The sequence below is a fragment of the Chiloscyllium punctatum genome, chromosome 18, assembly GCF_047496795.1.
Source record: "Chiloscyllium punctatum isolate Juve2018m chromosome 18, sChiPun1.3, whole genome shotgun sequence".
In the NCBI taxonomy this organism is placed as follows: Eukaryota; Metazoa; Chordata; class Chondrichthyes; order Orectolobiformes; family Hemiscylliidae; genus Chiloscyllium; species Chiloscyllium punctatum.
In genome coordinates, this window is record NC_092756.1 from 76259834 (window position 1) to 76282247 (window position 22414).

At 45.1% G+C, this 22414-nt stretch overlaps 3 non-coding genes across 3 annotated transcripts; all 3 read left to right on the forward strand.

Annotated features, from left to right (window-relative positions):
* Positions 1-7450: 7450 nt before the first annotated feature.
* Positions 7451-7523, forward strand: trnar-ccu (transfer RNA arginine (anticodon CCU)). Its single transcript has one exon. It is a non-coding gene; the product is annotated as a tRNA-Arg (tRNA).
* Positions 7524-11001: 3478 nt separating this feature from the next.
* On the forward strand, positions 11002-11074 carry trnar-ucu (transfer RNA arginine (anticodon UCU)). The gene has a single exon. It is a non-coding gene; the product is annotated as a tRNA-Arg (tRNA).
* Positions 11075-20403: 9329 nt separating this feature from the next.
* trnar-ucu (transfer RNA arginine (anticodon UCU)) lies at positions 20404-20476 on the forward strand. Its single transcript has one exon. It is a non-coding gene; the product is annotated as a tRNA-Arg (tRNA).
* The last annotated feature ends 1938 nt before the right edge of the window (positions 20477-22414 follow it).

The window sequence follows — 22414 nt, forward strand, 5'->3', positions numbered from 1 at the left end:
ACGCATACACGCACACACATATACACACACATGCACACACATATACACACTCATACACACACACAAAATACACATACACACACACGCACATACACACGCATACACACATATACATAAACACACGCACATACACGCATAAACATACACACCCACATACACACACATACATATGCACACACACATACAAAAATATACACACGCACATATATTCACACATACATACACAACCACACCCACACCCACACACCCACACACCCACACACACGCAAAAGTATATACACACACACATATACACACATACGCGCACACACATACACACATACACACACGTACACAAAAATACACACCCACACACATATACACACATAAACATACACACACACATACAGACCCAAACACATATACACACACATACACACCCACACATACACACATCTACACACACATATACACAGACATACACACACACATATACACACATACACATACACACCCTCATACACACCCACACACATTTACACACACACATACACTTCCGCACACACATATACACACACATACACACACACATATACACACACATAAACAACCACACACATATGCATACACACATACACACACACTCATACACACTCACGCACACACACAGACACACACCCACAGACACACATATACACACACACATATAAGTTTGTATGATGACCTTGTACTTACAGAATTACATTTTACTTTGCTCAAAAACTGTATGAATTCATGTAAGATGCTGTAAATCTGTGTATTAGATTAGAATCAGTCTGACCATTGTGGCACAGACAGCCTCATACAGGGGAGCTCACACCTTCAATACATCATCTGGGCCGACACGACACCAATTGTTAAAAGTTCACTTGAGAATGTAACTTTTGATAAAAGTTTTGCAATTTACATATGAAAGAACGAAAACCATCCTGGCCATTCTAAAAGATGAGAGACTTAACAAACAATCCAGGTCTTTCTCAAGATAAAATTTCAGTTGCATCACACTGTAAACATTTGCTATAAATTCTGTGTCCTGCAATCTTATTCTCCACAACCACCTGATGAAGGAGCAGTGCTCCGAAACCTAGTGCTTCCACATGTTCGACTCTAACCTGGTGTTGTGTGATTTTTAAATCTGACATTCACCCATCTCCTGACGGTTGAGCATACATCTCAAGGTCAGGACAGCGGCCCTCCGCAGGGATACAAATCGACTCCTTCTTTGGTCGCTCCACGATGGATCTCTCTGATGACTGTTCCCGTTTGTTGTTTGGCTCATTGGGATCATTGCTGACATCTTGGAAGAATTCCTGGAGTCTCATTGGTCTGATGAATTCCTCACAACTTTACTCAAGTATTCTTGTTGGTGATGGGGACAAAGGGAGACTAAATTTAATTTGCGTTTCAACTTAATTTTATTAACAAAGTTTTGAAACAGTTTGTAACATCATTTGGAAATGCATACAAAGGTTCTAAATCAGTTGTGTACAGTCTATGCAGAGAGAAACACATGCAGTGGGAGCTGGCTGATCCCATTGTGAACGGCAGTGACCACATCTGCAGCAAGTGTTGGTTGCTGTTAGAACTCCGGATCAGAGTTGATGATCTGGAATCTGAGCTTCAAACGCTGCGGCACATCCGGGAGGGGGAGAGTTACCTGGATGCTTTGTTTCAGGAGGCAGTCACACCTGGGAGATTAATTAATTCACATTCAGTTAGTGATCAGGCACAAAAGAGTGTGACTGTAAGTGAGGCAGGTCGGGGGAACCTGAGTTCAGGAGTGGAGGAGCCTCAGCCCTTGACCTTGTCCAACAGGTATGAGATTCTTGCTCCCTGTTCGGATGAGGAAAAGGGCTCTGGACAGGATGAGCCAACTGACCAAGGCACCATGGTGCAGAAGGCCATTCAAGAGGGGGGAACTAATAGACAAGTAGTGGTTATAGGGGATTCTATAATTAGGGGGAACAAGTAGTATCCTTTGCAAGCCGGATCGGGAGTCTCGCATGGTGTGTTGCCTGCCCGGTGCCAGGGTGCGAGACATCTCTGACCGGCTTGAAAGGATATTGGAGCGGGAGGGGGAGGATCCAGTTGTTGTGGTTCACGTTGGTACCAACAACATAGGCAAGACTAGGGTGGAGGACCTGTTTGGGCATTACGAAGCACTAGGCAGGAAATTGAAGCACAGGTCCTCAAGGGTCATAATCTCCGGATTACTGCCCGAGCCACGTGCCAATTGGCATAGGGACAAGAAAATTAGGCAAGTAAACACGTGGCTAAGGGATTGGTGTGGGAAAGAGGGATTCCACTTCATGGGGCATTGGCATCAGTTTTGGAACCGGGGGGATCTGTACCGTTGGGACGGTCTCCACCTGAACCGATCAGGTACCAATGTTCTAGCGAAGAGGATAAATAGGGTGGTCAGTAGGACTTTAAACTTCTGAGTTGGGGGGAAGGGAAAGTGAAAGCGACAGGGAGTATGGAGGTAAATGGAAAGATAAGCAGCGGGATAGCATGTTTCCAGGCGGATTTAAAATTGAGGCAGACTGAGAATGCAGAAAAAAGCAAGGATAACTTAGGACATATGACTTCCAACATCTCTAATGATAAGGAAGTTAGCATTAAGGCACTTTACCTGAATGCTCGTAGCATTCATAACAAAGCCGATGAATTAATGGCACAGATAATAGTGAATGATTATGATGTAGTAGGCATCACAGAGACTTGGTTACAGGGGGGTCAGGACTGGCAGTTAAACCTCCATGGTTTTTCAACTTATCAAAAAGACAGAGAGGTGGGCAGAGGGGGTGGGGTTGCCTTGTTAGTTAAGAACAAAATTAAATCTATGGTATTGAATGACATCGCGTCGGATGATGTGGAGTCTGTGTGGGTGGAATTGAGGAACCACAAAGGCAAAAACACCATAATTGGAGTTGTGTACAGACCTCCTAACAGTGGTCAGGACCAGGGACGCAACATGTACCGGGAAATAGAGAAGGCATGTCAAAAAGGCAAGGTTACATTGATCATGGGTGACTTCAATATGCAGGTGGACTGGGTAAATAATATTGCTAGTGGATCTAAAGAAAGGGAATTCATGGAATGCTTACAGGATGGCTTTTTGGAACAGCTTGTCATGGAGCCCACAAGAGAGCAGGCTATTCTGGACCTAGTCGGTAAAAACAATGACTGCAGATGCTGAAAATCAAATACTGGATTAGTGGTGCTGGAAGAGCACAGCAGTTCAGGCAGCATCCAACGAGCAGCGAAATCAACGTTTCGGGCAAAAGCCCTTCATCAGGAATAAAGGCAGTGAGCCTGAAGCGTGGAGAGATAAGCTAGAGGAGGGTGGGGGTGGGGAGAGAGTAGCATAGAGTACAATGGGTGAGTGGGGGAGGAGATGAAGGTGATAGGTCAAAGAGAAGAGGGTGGAGTGGATAGGTGGAAAAGAAGATAGGCAGGTCGGACAAGTCAAGGAGACAGTAAGTGAGCTGGAAGTTTGAAACTAGGATAAGGTGGGGGAAGGGGAAATGAGGAAGCTGTTGAAGTCCACATTGATGCCCTGGGGTTGAAGTGTTCCGAGGCGGAAGATGAGGCGTTCTTCCTCCTGGTGGTGAGGGAGCGGCGGTGAAGGAGGCCCAGGACCTCCATGTCCTCGGCAGAGTGGGAGGTGGGAGTTGAAATGTTGGGCCACGGGGCGGTTTGGTTGATTGGTGCGGGTGTCTCGGAGATGTTCCCTAAAGCGCTCTGCTAGGAGGTGCCCAGTCTCCCCAATGTAGAGGAGACCACATCGGGAGCAACGGATACAATAAATGATATTGGTGGATGTGCAGGTGAAACTTTGATGGATGTGGAAGGCTCCTTTAGGGCCTTGGATAGAGGTGAGGGAGGAGGTGTTGAAAAAGTGCTTTGCAATGAACCAGACTCTATAAAAGATCTTAAAGTAAGGGAACCCTTAGGAAGTAGCGACCATAATATGGTAGAGTTCAGTCTGGAGTTTGAAAGGGAGAAGGCAAAATCTGATGTAATGGTGTTACAGTTGAATAAAGGTAATTATGAGGGCATGAGAGAGGAACTGACTAAAATAGACTGCAAGCAGAGGCTAACCGGGAAGACACTAGAGCAAAAATGGCTGGAGTTTGGAGGTATAATTGAGGACACTGTACAGAGGTTCATTCCCAAGAAAAGAAAGATTAACCGGGGAGGGATTAGATAATCTTGGCTGACAAAGGAAGTCAGGAAATGTATTAAAGAAAAAGAGAGATCCTATAAAGTGGCTAAGAACAGTGGGAAATCAGAAGATTGGGAAGGATACAAAAGCAAACAGAGGATTACAAAGAGTGTCATAAGAAATGAGAGGATCAAATATGAAGGTAGGCTAGCCAGTAATATTAGAAATAATAGTAAAAGTTTCTTTCAGTACATAAGAAACAAACGACAGACAAAAGTCGACATTGGGCCACTTCAAACTGATGCAGGGAACCTAGTGATGGGAGATAAGGAAATAGCAGAAGAACCTAACAAGTACTTTGTGTCAGTTTTCACAGTGGAAGACATGAGTAATATCCCAAAAATTAAAGGGTGTCACGGGGCTGAGTTGAGTATGGTTGCCATTACGAAAGAGATAGTGCTAGAAAAGTTAAAAAGTCTTAAAAATGATAAATCTCCTGGCCCCGATGGGATACACCCTAGAGTTCTGAGAGAGGTTGCTGAGGAAATAGCAGAGGCATTGGTTGAGATCTTTCAAGAGTCACTGGAGTCAGGAAAGGTCCCGGATGATTGGAAGATGGCTGTAGTAACCCCCTTGTTCAAGAAAGGATCAAGGCAAAAGATGGAAAATTATAGGCCAATCAGCTTAACCTCGGTTGTTGGTAAAATTCTAGAATCCATCATTAAGGATGAGGTTTCTAAATTCTTGGAAGAGCAGAGTCTGATTAGAACAAGTCAACATGGATTTAGTAAAGGGAGGTCATGCCTGACAAACCTGTTGGAATTTTTTGAAGAGGTAACAAGTAGGTTAGACCAGGGGAACCCAGTGGATGTGGTCTATCTGGACTTTCAAAAGGCCTTTGATAAGGTGCCACACGGGAGGCTGCTGAGTAAGGTGAGGGCCCATGGTGTTCGAGGTGAGCTGCTGGGATGGATTGAGGATTGGCTATCTGACAGAAGGCATAGAGTTGGGATAAAAGGTTCTTTTTCAGAATGGCAGCCGGTGACGAGCGGTGTCCCGCAGGGTTTGGTGCTGGGGCCACAGCTGTTCGCATTATATATTAATGATTTGGATGAGGGAACCGGGGGCATTCTAGCAAAGTTTGCCGATGATACGAAGTTAGGTGGACAAGCAGGTAGTACTGAGGAAGTGGGGAGGCTACAGAAGGATCTAGACAGGTTGGGAGAGTGGTCCAGGAAATGGCTGATGGAATTTAACGTGAGCAAGTGCGAGGTCTTGCACTTTGGCAAAAAGAATAAAAGCATGGACTACTTTCTAAATGGTGCGAAACTTAATAAAGCCAAAGCACAAAGGGATCTGGGAGTGCTAGTCCAGGATTCTCTAAAGGTAAACATGCAGGTTGAGTCCGTGATTAAGAAAGCGAATGCAATGTTGTCTCTTATCTCAAGAGGGTTGGAATATAAAAGCAGAGATGTACTACTAAGACTTTATAAAGCTCTGGTTCGGCCCCATTTGGAGTACTGTGTCCAGTTTTGGTCCCCACACCTCAGGAAGGACATACTGGCACTGGAACGTGTCCAGCGGAGATTCAAACGGATGATCCCTGGAATGACAGGTCTAGCATATGAGGAACGGCTGAGGATACTGGGATTGTATTCGTTGGAGTTTAGAAGATTAAGGGGAGATCTAATAGAGACGTACAAAATAATACATGGCTTTGAAAAGGTGGATGCTAGAAAATTGTTTCTGTTAGGCGAGGAGACTAGGACCCGTGGACACAGCCTTAGAATTAGAGGGGGTCATTTCAGAACGGAAATGCGGAGACATTTCTTCAGCCAGAGAGTGGTGGGCCTGTGGAATTCATTGCCACGGAGTGCAGTGGAAGCCGGGACGCTAAATGTCTTCAAGGCCGAGATTGATAGGTTCTTGTTGTCTAGAGGAATTAAGGGCTACGGGGAGAACGCTGGCAAGTGGAGCTGAAATGCGCATCAGCCATGATTGAATGGCGGAGTGGACTCGATGGGCTGAATGGCCTTGCTTCCACTTCTATGTCTTATGGTCTTATGGTCTTATGGGAGGGCTGTGACTGCGAGGGTGACCAGGGTCGGGGACGTGCTGGATGGTGGGGGCCTGGGCTGGACGCTGCCGCAGGATATAGCGAGCAGGGCAGCGGGAGACGTCCGGTACGTGGCCACCACCATCCGACACCTTAAAACGACGGTGCTCAGACCCCACGTAGTGCCCCAGTTGGAGGATGCTCAGGTGTGCGGTGGGATCCCGTCTGCACTCACTCCTGCCCGGACGGAATTTCACATTGGCCCCAGGGTCCTGTACTTCCTGCGGGAGACTGTGCCCCACAACCTGAGCTGTCTCTGGAGTTTTAGTTTTGTCCCTTTCAGGGGTGTATCACACAGGGCCCTGTACAGACTGCTGCTGCACACCCTCATCCACCTCCCGGACACACCCTGGCGTGCCCATTTACCACCGGGCGGTGGGGACCATCCTCAGTGAAGGGCTCTCTACATGGGAGTCTTCCCCCTTTCTCACGTGGATCTGGGGTGGAGGGTATTGCACGCGGCAGTCCGCAGATTGTGGTGGTTCACGGACTCCCAGCCCAACTGCTTGTTCTGTGGTACTGTGGAGTCCATGGAACAGGGCGCTTGCACTCCCTTTTGAGCTTTCTGGGAAACCTTCTCCTCCGTTTCTGGTTGGACTTCAGCCCCACACTCCCCATCATTGGGCACCCAGTGCCGAGGGGGGAGGGTTGGTCAGAGGATCTCCTCGTGGGTCTGCTCCTCGGCCTGGCCAAACTGGTTGTTAGGGCCGATTGCCTGACCCTCTTCCGTGGTTACGTTCGAGCCCGGGTGTCCCTGGAGAAGGAGCACGCAGTGTCTACCAACATCCTTGAGCTGTTCAGAGAGTGCCCTCCCCCTCACTGTTTGGTCACACAGCATTGCCCTTTGATGCTTGTCACTGGCCACTCGGCTGTTTCCTTTCTTCCTGGTGGTGGGAATTGAATAAAGATTTGTACATCTGTTGTCTTTCACTGTGTCTCACACCTGCACACACACAACATGGGGGCTGGGGAAAATATAAGCACTACCACAGTTAGGCAGCAGTGCGGGGGTAAAGAGAAAAACATATATAACCAGGAGATTTAGAATCCCCTCAGTCCAGGGCACTGACTCTGTGCTGGCTGAGCCACAGTCAGTGTGTTCTTGGAAAACAAAACTTAAAAGCTGCCATTTTAGCACCACACATGTGGCCCGAGTGGCCTAATGGATAAGGCACTGGTCTCCTAAACCAGGGATTATGGGTTCAAGTCCCATCTGGGGTGTCTGACTTTTAACCCTTGTCTTCATGGCTGATCTTCGTCCAAGGTCAAGTCAATTTCTCATCTCATCTGGATAAGTCCCCAGGTCTGTGTTGGGTTGGTGGTACCTTGTGTCAGAAAAATACAGAATGTTGAGGATATGCAGGATACAGGGGTGAATCGTCTGAAAGAGACAGCACAGTCACAATGGCTGAAAACCTGCTGAGATTCTCCTGGGGATGGCATGGTAGCTCAGTGGCTGGCAGGACTGCCTCACAGTGTCAGGGACCTGGCTTTGATTCCTCCCTTGGGTGTCTGTTTGTGTCGAGTTTGCACATTTTGCAACTTTGTGCAAGTTCATGTTGGACAGCACTTCCCATCAACTGAATGCAGACATGGGGATGTTTATAATGTAGATTAGAAGTCAAGTTCAACAAGGACAACCTATGAAATTTAGCTACTCAGGATAGTGTTAGGAGCCCAATATCTTATCCATTAGGCCACTGGGGCTACATGTCTGCTGTTAAACTGGCAGACTTTAAATACTGCACCCTGATGGCTCATATTGTATGTTTCTTATTTTTATACTCTCACTAATTGTTTTTTACACCATCCATCTCATGTTAAAAAATTGGCTGCTTGATAAATCAATCTCGCTTCCCATTTGTCCCCAAACGGACAGACAAGAAACCAACCAAACTCCAACATTGCACAACTCACATCTGAGGAAAATGGTGCAGACAGGAAAATAGCAAAGGGTTCAATGTTATTTTGTGCAACGCTTTCAAGATATTTGCAGTTAGTGGGGAGGAAGTAGGTGGAGATGTTGCAAAAAGTTGCAGTGAGGACAAATGCTTTCTTTGGTTAGACAGCACTTGGAATACTGCGTCCAGTTCTGGTCGCCCTATTATAGGAAAGATGTGGATGCTTTGGAGAGAGTTCAGAAGAGGTTTACCAGGATGCTGCCTGGACTTGAGGGCCTATCTTATGAAGAGAGGTTGACTGAACTCGGACTATTCTCATTGGAGAATAGGAGGAGGAGAGGGGACCTAATTGAGGTATACAAGATAATGAGAGGTATGGATGGAGTTGATAGCCAGAGACTATTTCCCAGGGCAGAAATGGCTAACACCAGGGGGCATAATTTTAAGTTGGTTGGAGGAAAGTATAGAGGGGATGTCAGAACCGGGTTCTTTACACAGAGAGTTTTGAGAGCATGGAATGCGTTGCCAGCAGCAGTTGTGGAAGCAAGGTCATTGGGGACATTTAAGAAACTGCTGGACATGCATATGGTCACAGATATTTGAGGGTGCATACATGAGGATCAATGGTCAGCACAACATCATGGGCTGAAGGGCCTGTTCGGTGCTGTACTGTTCTATGTTCTATGTAGTATGTTCTAAATCAACAGAATCTTAGCGGGCATTCAGCCCATTGTGGCTATGCTGTCTCTTTCAGACAATTCTCCCCAAGATCTCCCAAATCCTGGAATTGCCTTGTGCACGTTTCTATTACACATCATTTGCCATAATCTCAGCACAGGCACAGTGATTTTGAACAGAGTAGTTGAAAAATGCAGTCAATTTGGATCATGATGAAGTTGGCATGGGACAAAAGTCAGCTACAAAGACCAAGCTTAAAACGTGAGCAGCCCAGAGGGAATTTAAACTCACAATCCCACACTTTGGAGGACAGTGGTTTACCCAATATGCTACTAGGGCACACAGAGCCATTTGCCAGTGTAAAGTCTTGGCATCATTAGAGTATTACATCCCAGCATGTTCCAACATCTCAAATGACATGTTGAGGGATACACTAAAGTTTCGGGCAGCTTCTGCCAAGGTGTAACAGGGAAACAACACGGTCTCAGGTCTTTCTGACAAATTATCACATCATTCTTTCAATTCTCAGACCCTCTTGGTGCCTGACAATGAACAGTGATCGGTTCCTGCCCAAGTACAAAATGCCTTTTTGTTCACAACAATACAGAAGCTTTGAGAAATGTCAACATTCCAATGTTTTGTTGGTTCTTATCTCTCTGCATAGACTGTACACAACTGATTTTGAATCAAGGAAAGCATACCAAACGCCTTCTTCACTCTCCTATCGATCCCCGACTCTACTTTCAAGGAGCTATGAACCTGCACTCTCAGGTCTCTTTGTTCACCAACACTCCCTGGGACATTCCCATTAAGTCTATAAGCCCAGCTAAGATTTGCTTTCCCAAAATGCAGCACCTCACATTGATCTAAATTAAACTCCACCCATCACTCCTCAGCTCATCGGCCCTTCTAATCAAGATCCCGTTGGAATCTGAGGGAACCTTCTTTGCTGTCCACTACACCTCCAATTTTGGTGTCATCTGCAATCTTACTAATGATACCTCATAATGATAATAACATATATATAAATGACGGAAAGTAGTGGACCCAACACTGATTCTTGTGGCACTCCATTGGTCACAGGGCTCCAGTCTGAAAAACAACCCTCCACCATCATCCTCTGTCTCCTACCTTTGAGCCAGTTCTGTATCCAAACAGCTAGTTCTCCCTGTATTCCATGAGATCTCACCTTGCTGATCAGTCTCCCATGGGGAACCTTGTCGAACGCCTTACTGAAGTCCATATAGATCACATCCACCGCTCTGCCCTCATCAATCCTCTTTGTGACTTTTTCAGAAAACTCAATCATGTTTTTGAGTCATGATTTCTCCAGCATTTTCTCTCTTTCAGATTTCCAGCATTCACAGCATTTAGCTTTTATTGGACAGCTTGCCATTTCACTTGGCAATGAAAAACATTTTGTGATTTACACATGAAAGAACTGAAACTAACCTGGTCATTCTAAAAGATGAGAGACTTCACACACAATCCAGATTTTTTTCAATATATAATTTCAGTGACATCACACTCTAAACGTTTGCCATAAATTCTGTGTCTTACAATCTTATACTCCACAACCACCTGACGAAGCAGCAGCGCTCCGAAAGCTAGTACTTTGAGATAAACCTGTTGGACTACAACCTGGTGTTGTCTGATTTTTCACGATGATTATTCGAAACTTGCACAAGGTAATTGCAGGAATTGGGAGATCTTGGGGTGAACTGTATGAAAGAGACAGCACAGCCACAATGGGCTGAATGCCTGCTATGATTCTGGTGATTTGTCCTCAATGCAGCTGTTTTGCAACATCTCCACTTACTCCTTCCTCACTAACTGTAAATATCTTCAAGGTGCTGCACAAAATAACATTGAGCCCTTTGCTATTTTCTCGTCTGCTCCATGTTCCTCAGAATTGAGTTGTGCAACATTGGAGCTTGGTTAATTTCTCGTTTGTCCGTTTGGGGACAAATGGGAAGTGAGATTGATTAATCAAGCAGCCAGCAATTTAGCATGAGATGGTCGGGGTAAAAAACAATCAGTGAGAGGATAACACTCAGAAACACACAGTATGAGAGGTCGGGTGCAGTACATAAAGGCTGTGAATTTCAGCCTGCCATGTGGCCCCAGTGGCCTAATGGATATGGCACTGGCTTTCTAAGCCAGGGATTGTGGGTTCGAGTCCCATCTGAGGTGTCAGTCACTTGCCCTTCTTCAACTTGATTTCTAATTTACTTTGGGAAAATCTCCATGTCTGCATTCAGTTGATGGGAAGTGGTGCCCAACATCTTCTTGCACAAGTTTTGCAGGATTGAGGTGAATTGTCTGAAAGAGAAAGCACAGTCACAATGGCTGAAAACCTGCTGAGATTCTCCTGGGGATGGCATGGTGGCTCAGTGGGTAGCACTGCTGCCTCACAGTGTCAGGAACCTGGCTTTGATTCCTCCCTTCGGTGTCTGTTTGTGTCGAGTTTGCACATTCTCTCCATGGGGTACTCCGGGTGCTTTGGTTTCATCCCACAGTCCCAAAATGGACAGGTTCGGTGGATTGGCTTTGGGGAATGCAGGGTGAGAGGATAGGGGTTAGGCCTGGCTGGGATGCTCTTCAAAGGGTCAGTGTGGATGTGATGGGCTGAATGGCCTGCGCAACTCACGCGAGGACTTTTCTGAACAGGTTTGGAGCAGATGGTCAGAGCTCCACTGCAGGACCCAGTCAAGGCTTTGCTAAGGGTTTAGCGTTCAGGTGTGTTTTCCCCCTCTCCTGTCCCTCATCTTCCAGAATCTTCTGTGGCTTTGGCCAATACGGTCATGAGCTGGGTTCACATCATCCAATGGGGTCACACCAATACCCTTCACTGTTGTCATGCCAGGAGCTATAAAGTGGATTGACTCAGGCTGACACTTCTCCAATATACAACCCTCAGTCTGGTTGGAACTGGTTCTTCTTGAATCTTTGTAGCTCTTTGATCTTAGCTGCATGGTTCTCTCGAGCCGATAGCTGCTGTTTAATTTAGTTTGGCCAATTTTCTATCAGGTCAAATTTCTCCAGCTGAGGATCAATTGAGAATGCCTGATTTTGTTGTCATGGTCATGTGACCACACAGGATTGAGATCAGCTGCACTCTGAAGGGTTAAACAAAATCAAACATTCAAATACCATTTGAGCCCACAATCTCTGGTTTAGGAAGTTAGTGCCTTACCTATGAGGTAACTGGTTTCCAACAGATAGACCTATCTGTCTGTGGATACAGCAACTTCTCTTTTGGTTGTGTTGGTATCAGACTAAGCTATATTCAGTCAATGTTACCACTTGAACCCCAGATTACCTGTATGTTTGGTATTTATGATAAGGTCCAATATGTCAATGGAAATGATTGAAATCTGGGTGTTCAAGGTTGGAACTGATGGGGCTGTGGCTATGCATTTGGGCCCTTACCTTTCTTAGTCAAGGTATTGAATACAATTGCAAGGAGGCTATGATGGAGGTGTGTGGTAGTTAGGCCATCGTTGGAGAACTTGGAGTGCCACATCCACAGATTGGACAAACATTTGTGGGAAGGCAACTGTTGAGGCTGACTCACAGAGTTTACAGAGGGAGATGGATGGGTTTAGGGATTGGCCCAAAAATTTAGCCAATTGAAATACAATGTGGGAACATGTGAGGTCACGTAAATTTACCCCCCGTCTGGAGCTGATATATTGGGATCCCTATGAATGCCCTCCACCAATGATTCAATCCTCACTGTAAAAAGCAGTGGGGAAAGGGAACAGACCTGCCGGCTGACCCAAAAAATGTTAAAATTGCTTGATCACACCCTGTTTGTGATGATTGCAGTGAGAGGGTCATTATGGAGACCCTTTACCCATCTTATAAAAACTTCGCCCAAAACAAACCGCTCCAGAGTATAGAAAAGGTACGGCCTCTCAACTCGGTCAAGCGCCTTCTCTGTATCTAGAGAAATCACCAATCCCTACATTGACCTTCCCTTTTTTAAGAATACGAGAAATATTGGCCTCTCTCAGAGATGGCGGGAGACAATCATGGCTGTATGAGTCATTAAACATGTTGAACATCGGGCCTGACAATATGTTTATAAATTCCTTCTAGAATTCGCTGGAAAGTCCATCAGGACTGGGTGCCTTTCCACTCTGAAGCTGCTTCACAGCCTCCTGCACCTCTCGCTCTGATAAGTGGACATTGAGAAAAGACTCTTGTTCAGGGGTCAAACCCAGGAGCTCCAGATCCTGAATAAAGCCTGTATTTTGGCCCGCCCCTCCTCACAAACCTCAGACTGGTATAACTTAGTGTAAAATCTCTGGAATGACACATTAATCTTTTTGGAGTCACACGTTCGGTTCCCAGACCCTTCCCTAATCACTGTAATGGCTTGAGGGGCGCTCTTTTACCTAGCGAGATATGCTAAGTATTTGCCAGACCTGTCTCCATGATCATATGACCTCTGCTTTGCAAAATTAAGCTCATTCTTTGCTGTCTGTGTGAGCACGGAATTCAATGCAGACCGCAGCGCCGCAATCCTCTGGAACTTGACCAACGAGGGCCTGTCAAAGTAGGCCTTCTCAGCTGCCTTCAACCATGCTTTGAGGAGACGTTGCTGCTCACCCTTCTTCCGCCTCCTACTGGCAGAGTAGGAAATAACTGACCACTGTCATAGGCTTTGGCAATTTCCAAAAGGAAGGATTGGCTACGAGCCGAGCGTGAGTTAATGTCGAGGAAAGACCAAAATTCCCGAGACAAATGCTCCACAAACGTATTATCCTTGAGGATAAAAGGATCCATTTGCCAGTGCCTTGGACCCACTGTAACGTCCTTAATCTTAACCAACAGGTACAGTGGAGTGTGATCAGAGATGGTAATATTACCGATCGTACAAGGTGCCACCAAGTCCAGGGTTGCCACGGGGATTGGAAAAAAATCAATCCTGGTGTGACATCTGTGTGGATTGGAGAAGAAAACCGTAAAATCCCTGCCTGTAGGGTGGAGACACCTCCAGATGTCCATCAACCCTCACTCCACACACAGATCCACTCATTGTTTAGTTTGTACAGAGGATATCGGGGGTGGGGGCTTTGGGGAACCTCAGTACTGTGGGATCCATGAGACAGTTAAAATCTCCCCCTATAATGATATGCCAGGACTCCAGACTGATCAATTCAGAAAACAAAAAGTTGAGGGGATGCACTGGAGGACAATAACATTTAAACACCATATTTTTCCCATTTATCAATGCTATAAGAATTACAAACCTCCTGTGTGTGTGTCTTTGACACACTCTAGTAACTTAACCTGGAGATTCCTCCTCACCAATACAGCCACTCCCCTACTTCTGGTATTAAATGATGTGAAGTAAACCAGATCAAGGCCATTCTGCTGTAGTTTCAAATGCTCCCTGTCATTCAAGTGCGTCTCCTGAAACAAAGGAATATCCACTTTCTCCTTTCTAAGACTCAAAAGTACCTTCTTCCTCTTAATTGGTGAGAGACTTCCCTTGATTCCTGAAGAAGGGCTGATGCCCGAAACGTCGATTCTCCTGTTCCTTGGATGCTGCCTGACTTGCTGCGCTTTTCCAGCAACACATTTTCAGCTCTGATCACCAGCATCTGCAGTCCTCACTTTCTTCTCGACTTCCCTTGATATTCCAGGTTCACCATTCAATCATGTCATTAGCCATAATCTTCTGCAGTAACATTTAAATTCCAGAGAGGAGGAACACGAACCACAAATCACTGAGCCTTAGTGTCATATGATCCATCAAATATACAAACTACATGAACTGAAACCACTACAATTGACAAACCTACAAAACTATCAAAGATTAAAAGCAATACAAACCACCATATAAAGTGCCAATGGCGCTGAATAGGGGAACTCACCTCCTGCCCAAAGGGGTCAACTACCCATCGCAAACTGCGCATGAGTGGGCATCAAGCCATCCCAAACAGTTTCCCTCCTTCTAGCTAGAGCCGTACCACAAACACAAGCAGAATAGAAAGTAAATATACCATAGAATAGAAATATGAATAAAGAGAAAAACATTTCAGATCGATGGGGTAAATACCCCACCTATCCTCTGGTATAACTTCACTTAGAAATTGAAAGTACACATCTCAACCGCCACCAAACACAGTTTAAACCGGATTATTACCAATTGGGAAAACAAGGAAAAGAAAGCTCCAACTGGACTTCCTCAGTTTCTTTAAAAAACAACAAAGACATAACCAAACAACACTATTTGTAGATACTAAATTGTTCAGATTCGGTTAATTTGTCCACAAAGTCTCTTGCCTTCTCCGATGTATCAAAGAGATGTACGGATCCATGTAAGGTTATCGGAGCACTGCCGGATACCTCAGAGAGTACTGGATCCCAAACTCCCTCAGTCTTCTCTTGGCAGAAACATTATCCGTCAGGGGGCGGGAATTAAACAGCCAGGGCTGACAAAGGAAGTCAGGAAATGTATCATAGGGAAAGAGAGAGCCTCCAAAGTGGCCAAGAGCACTGGGAAATCAGAAGATTGGGAAGACGACAAAAACAAACAGAGGATAACAAAGACATAGAAATAGGAAGGAGAGGATCAAATATGAAGGTAAGCTCGCCAGTAATATTAGAAATGATGGTTAAAGTTTCTTTCAATACATAAGAAACAAACAAGAGGCAAAAGTAGAAATTGTGCCATTCCAAATTGATGCAGGAAGGCTCGTGAAGGGAGATAAGGAAATGGTTGAAGAACTTGGTCAATACTTTGTGTCAGTCTTCACAGTGGAAGACATGAGTATTATCCTAACAATTAAGGAGAGCCAGGGGGCAGATTTGAATATGGTAGCCATTACAAAAGAGGAAGTGCTCAAAACGCTAAAAGGTCTAAAAATTGATAAATCTCCCGGCCTCGATGGTCTACATCCGAGAGTTCTGCGGGAGGTGGCTGAGGAAATAGTAGAGGGTATTTTCAATCTTTCAAAAATCACTGGAATCAGGGAAATTCCCAGATGATTGGAAAATCACTGTTGTAAACACCTTGTTCAAGAAAAGATCAAGATAAAAGATGGAAAATTATAGGCTTGTTAGCCTAACCTTGGTTGTAGGTTAAATTCTAGGATCCATCATTAAGGATGAGATTTCTAAATTCTTGGAAGTGCAGGGTTGGATTAGAACAAGTCAGCATGGATTTAGTAAGGGGAAGTCATGCCTGACAAACCTGTTAGAATTCTTTGAAGAGGTAACAAGTAGGTGAGACCAGGGAAACCCAGTGGATGTGATCTACCTAGATTTCCAAAAGGCCTTTGATAAGGTGCCTCACGGGAGACTGCTGAGTAAGGTGAGGGTCCATGGTGTTTAAGGTGAGCTACTGGGATGGATTGGGGATTGGCTGTCTGACAGAAGGCAGAGAGTTGGGATAAAAGGTTCTTTCTTGGAATGGCAGCTGGTGACAAGTGGTGTCCCCTAGGGTTCAGTTTTGGGGCCGCAGCTGTTCACTTTATATATTAATGATCTGGATGAAGGGACTGGGGGACATTCTGGTGAAGTTCACCAATGATGCAAAGTTAGGCAGACAAGCAGGTCGTTCTGAGGAGATGGGGAGGCTGCAGAAAGATTTAGACAGTTTAGGAGAGTGGTCCAGGAAATGGCTGATGAAATTCAACCTGAGCAAATGCTCGGACTTACACTTTGGAAAAAGGAATACAGGCATGGACTATTTTTTAAACAGTGAGAAAATTCTTAAAGCCAAAGTACAAAGGGATCTGGGAGTGATAGTCCAGGAATGTCTAAAGGTTGACTTGCAGGTTGAGTCCGTGGTTAAGAAAACAAATGTAATGTTGCCATTTATCTCAAGAGGGTTGGAATGTAAAAGCAGTGATGTCCTTCTGAGACTTTATAAAGCTCTGGTTAGGCCCCATTTGAAATACTGTATCCAATTTTGGGCTCCACTCCTCAGGAAGGACATACTGGCACTGGAGCATGTCCAGCGGAGATTCACACAGATGATCCCTGGAATGGGAGGCTTAACATACAATGAACAGCTGAGGATCCTGGGATTGTATTGATTAGAGTTTCGAAGGTTGAGGGGAGATCTCATACAAATTTACTAGATAATGCATGGCTTAGAAAGGGTGGATGCTGGGAATGTGTTTCCATCAGGACCCATGGGCACAGCCTGAGAATTAGAGGGGGGTCAATTTAGAACGGAAATGAGGAGACATTTCTTCAGGCAGAGAGTGGTGGGCCTGTGGAATTCATTGCCGTGGAGCGCAGCAGAGGCCAGGGCGTTAATTGTCTTCAGGGCAGAGATTGATAAATTCTTGATCACGGAAGGAATTAAGGGTGAACGGTGAGAGTGCCACAAAGTGGCGTTGAAATGCCCATCATTCACGATTGAATGGGGGGGGTGGACCCGATGGGCTGAATGGCCTTACTTCCATTCCTATGTCTTAGGCTCATCATCGTAAGGTTTTCTTTTCGGGTTTCCCACCGCTGAGAAGTCCTGGAAAGGCATGAGCTTAGAGCCCTCGTAAATTAGGGCCTTCAGATCCTTCCCCTGGATTAGACTACCTACAGTGTGGAAACAGGTAACACTATGGGCAATTTAACATGGCCAATTCACCTTTGTACTGTGGGAGGAAACTAGAGCAATGTGCAGACTCCACAATTCCCAAAGCGGGAATTGAACCTGACACCCTGGTATTGTAAGGCAGCAGTGCTAACCACTGAGCCACCTGATTCTGGGAGCTGCCACAATTCTCTCCTTAGCTCTGTAGTTCATACAGTTTTTGAGCAAAATAAAATGTAGTTCTGCAAATTCAAATTCACCCCACAAACTTATATGTGCTTGTAAGTGTGTGTGTGTGTGTGTGTGTGTGTCTGTGCACATGTGTGCGTGCGCGCGTGTGCGTGTGTGCGTGTGGGTGTGCGTGTGTCTGTGCGTGTGCATATATGGGGTGGGGGGGTGGGGCTGTTCTGAGTGTCAACAGACAGGAGTGTTCCCTCCCAGTCAGAGAACACTTCAGCAATTCGGGACATTCGACCTCGGACCTTCCTCCAAGGGGGACTTCGGGACAGGCAACAATGAAAAGTGGCCGAGCAGAGGCTGATCACCAAGTTTGGGAACAATGGAGATGGCCTCAACTGGGACATTACAGGTGACCCCATTCAACTACACACACACACACACACACACACGTACACACACACACATACACACACACACACACATACACACACACATGCACACATACACACACACTTACACACACACACACATACCCACACATACACACACATACACGTATATACATAAACACAAACACATACACATATGCACATACACACCCACATACACACACGTACACGTACATATATACACACACACATATATACATACATACACACCCACACACACACAGCCACACACATGCATACGCATATTAACACACACACATATACACACACACACGCACCCACACACACACATGCACACATATATACACACACATTCACATGCATAAACACATATACACACACAGATACACACCCACACACACAAACACATCCACACACAGATATACATACACACACATATATATACACACACATATGCACACACACACATGCACACGCACATATACACACAAATACACACCCACACACATATACGCACACATACACTCACATATACACCCACACGCACATATACACACACCCATATACACACACACATATAAGTTTGTGTGATGAACGTGTACTTACAAAATTACATTTTACTTTGCTCAAAAACGATATGAATTCCTGTGAGATGCTGTAAATCTGTTTATTAGATTAGAATCAGTCTGACCATTGTGGCACAGACAGTCTGACACAGGGAAGCTCACACCTTCAATGCATCATCTGGGCCCACACGACACCAATTGTAAAAGTTCACTTGAGAATGTAACTTTTGATAAAAGTTCTGCAATTTACATATGAAAGAACGAAAACCAACCTGGCCATTCTAAAAGATGAGAGACTTCACAAACAATCCAGATACAATTTCTCAAGATACAATTTCAGTTGCATCACACTGTAAACATTTGCTATAAATTCTGTGTCCTGCAATCTTATTCTCCACAACCACCTGATGAAGGAGCAGTGCTCCGAAACCTAGTGCTTCCACATGTTCGACTCTAACCTGGTGTTGTGTGATTTTTAAATCTGTCATTCACCCATCTCCTGACGGTTGAGCATACATCTCAAGGTCAGGACAGCGGCCCTCCGCAGGGATACAAATCGACTCCTTCTTTGGTCGCTCCACGATGGATCTCTCTGATGACTGTTCCCGTTCGTTGGTTGGCTCATTGGGATCATTGCTGACATCTTGGAAGAATTCCTGGAGTCTCATTGGTCTGATGAATTCCTCACAACTTTACTCAAGTATTCTTGTTGGTGATGGGGACAAAGGGAGACTAAATCTGATTTGCATTTCAACTTGAATTTGTTAAAAAAGTATTGAAACAGTTTGTAACATCATTTGGAAATGCATACAGTGGTTCTAAATCAGTTGTGTACAGTCTATGCAGAGAGAAAAGAACCAACAAACCATTGGAATATTGACATTTCTCAAACCTTCTGTATCGTTGTGGAAAGAAAGGCATTTTGGACTTGGGCAGGAAACGATCTCTGTTCATTGTCAGGCACCAAGAGGGTCTGAGAACTGAAAGGACGATGTGATCATTTGTCAGAAAGACCTGAGACTGTGTTGTTTCCCTTTTACACCTTGGCAGCAGCTGCCTGAACCTTTAGTGCGTCCCTCAGTGTGTTGTCACAGATCTGGGAGTGTGCTTGGCTGTCACACTCATTTGAGGTCAACTGTTCCCAGTGGTCTGCCAATATAGTGCCCTCATGGCCTAATGGTTATGGCACTGGCCTCTGAAATCTGGGATTTCAGGGATTTCATTTTTAAGCCTGGTCTTTGCAGTGGCTGATTTTCATCCCATGTCAACTTCATCTCAATCCAAATTGACTGGATTTTTTAACTACTCTGTTAAAAATCATTGTGCCTGTGTTGAGATTATGGCAAATGCTGTTTAGTAGAAACTTAAACAAGATAATTCTGGGATTTGGGAGATCTTGGGGTGAATTGTCTGAAAGAGACAGCACAGCCACAATGGGCTGAATGCCCGCTAAGATTCTGTTGATTTGTCCTCAATGCAGCTTTTTGCAACATCTCCACTTCCACCTTCCCCAGTAACTGCAAATATCTTCAAGGTGCTGCACAAAATAACATTGAGCCCTTTGCTATTTTCCTGTCTGCTCCATTTTCCTCAGACTTGAGTTGTGCAAAGTTGGAGTTTGGTTGATATCTCATCTGTCCGTTTGGGGAGAAATGGGAGGCGGGATCAATTTATCAAGCAGCCAACAATGTGGCATGAGATGGAAGGCGGAAGAACCAATCAGTGAGAGTACAACACACAGAAACACACACGATGAGAGGTCAGGGTGCAGTATTTAAAGGCTGCCATTGGCAAAGAGCAAGTGGGGCCCCAGTGGCCTAATGGATAAGGCACTGGCCTTCTAAGCCAGGGGTTGTGGGTTCAAGTCCCATCTGGGGTGTCTCTGTGGCTTATCCTTTATTTCTAAACTATTTTGGAAAAATCCCCATCTCTGCATTCAGTTGATGGTCAGTGGTATCCAACATGATCTTGCACAAGATTTTCAAGGATCTGCAGGATTGAATGTTGAAGGTGGTGATCAAGTGGCTGCTGTTTCTGGATGGGGACGAGATTCCTGAGAGTGCGGTTGGAGAGGTTGCTTTTGGAAGCCAGCTCTCATCACACTCTCATCAACAAACCAACACTTCAACACTGATCCCTCCAGAACATCGGATATTACTGACAGAGAATACCCTTGCCAACGTTTATAGGTGCTCCATCGACAGCATTCTGTCTGGATGTGTCACTACCTGGTTTGGCAACTGTACCATTCAAGATCGGAGACAGTTACAGAGAGTGGTGAACTCAGCCCAGACAATCACAAAGGCCAACCTCCCATCTATAGAATCCATCTCCCAGGCCCACTGTCAAGGAAAGGTCTCCAGCATTCTCAAAGATCCATCCCACCCTGGCAATGTTTTTCTACAACCTCTACCATCGGGGAGAAGGTACAGAAGCCTGAACACACGCACCAACCAGTTTTGAAACAGTTTCTACCCTACTGTTGTTAGAATACTGAACGGTCTCACAGACTCTCAATACTCGCCTGTACCTGTGTTTTTGTTCATGCTGCTGTTTCCCTATTATTTACTTATCTATGCTACTGAACTCTGTGAGCTGCCTGTATTGCTCACAAGACAAAACTTTTCACTGTGTCTGTCATTACTTGCAAACCAAATATTTTCAACGAATCTTCCACCTTTAGGGTGACTGTTATCTTGGTCCAACTCATCGAATTTAAGTATAAATTTTTGCGTATGGAATAACTTTATTTCACCTGCATTTTATCCTGTTAAATACCAAGAGGACAGTATAGAAGTCAAGCAAGCTCAATGTTTGTACAGCCAACATTGAAGGAATGGTCCCAGAAAGACAAGAACAAATGGGTCAATGCTAATTCCTGCATCAGTGAGGAAACGAACAACAGATGAGTCGACTGTGGTGAAACAGACATTTGACTGTTTAATTTCAGATCAATGAATCTTCGAATGTGACTGTATATACTGAAGCCCATCATGTCAATGCTGTCTCTTTGGGAGAGCTGAGAAATTAATTCCACTCCCTTTCGCTCCAGTTTATCAAACGTTTGTTTCCACATGTATCAAACTGACTTGGTAATGTTTTAATTCCATGATCAGCCATGTAGAGTTTTAAAGATATTAGGTCAGAGATTAACTTAATTTCAATGGAGATAATGCAGTGAGAGGGTTTTAATTGGAGAGAATGTTTAAATTGAAAGTATCCCCAGAAGGGATGTAAACCACAGGCAGTAGCTTAGAAGATCAGAGATGGAGCTGTTAGGTCACTGGGACAACACGTGCTTCTGGGGCCATGTCAGGAGAATTGATCCCCTCAACCTTGGTTGTGTTCATGTCAGAACAATGCTGCACTCTCCCAACATTTATGTTCACCAACATTTCACGAGTTTCATCCCACCATCAAACTCACCATGGACTAATGTTTAGTATCTGTCTCATTCATGGACACATGCATCTCCATCAAGGATGGACACCACAGCACCTCACTCAACCACAAACCCACCCTCAACATATTAAAACAGACGTCCCCTCTGTACAAGCCGTACACTTACACAGGATCTGTTCAGGTCAGGGGGAATGTGAGGGGCACTTGGAAGTACACAAGGATGGCCTGATAAGAATGTGATACGATGCTTAACTCATCAATCGCCAGTTCTGACATGCCCCAGGGAGAAACTGCAATGACCTCCTCAGGAGACAGACACGAGCTGTAACCAACAGGGTACCCTTCATTGTCCAGTACTTACCAGGAGCTGAGAAACTACGTCACATTCTCCACAGCCTGCAACACATTATCGATG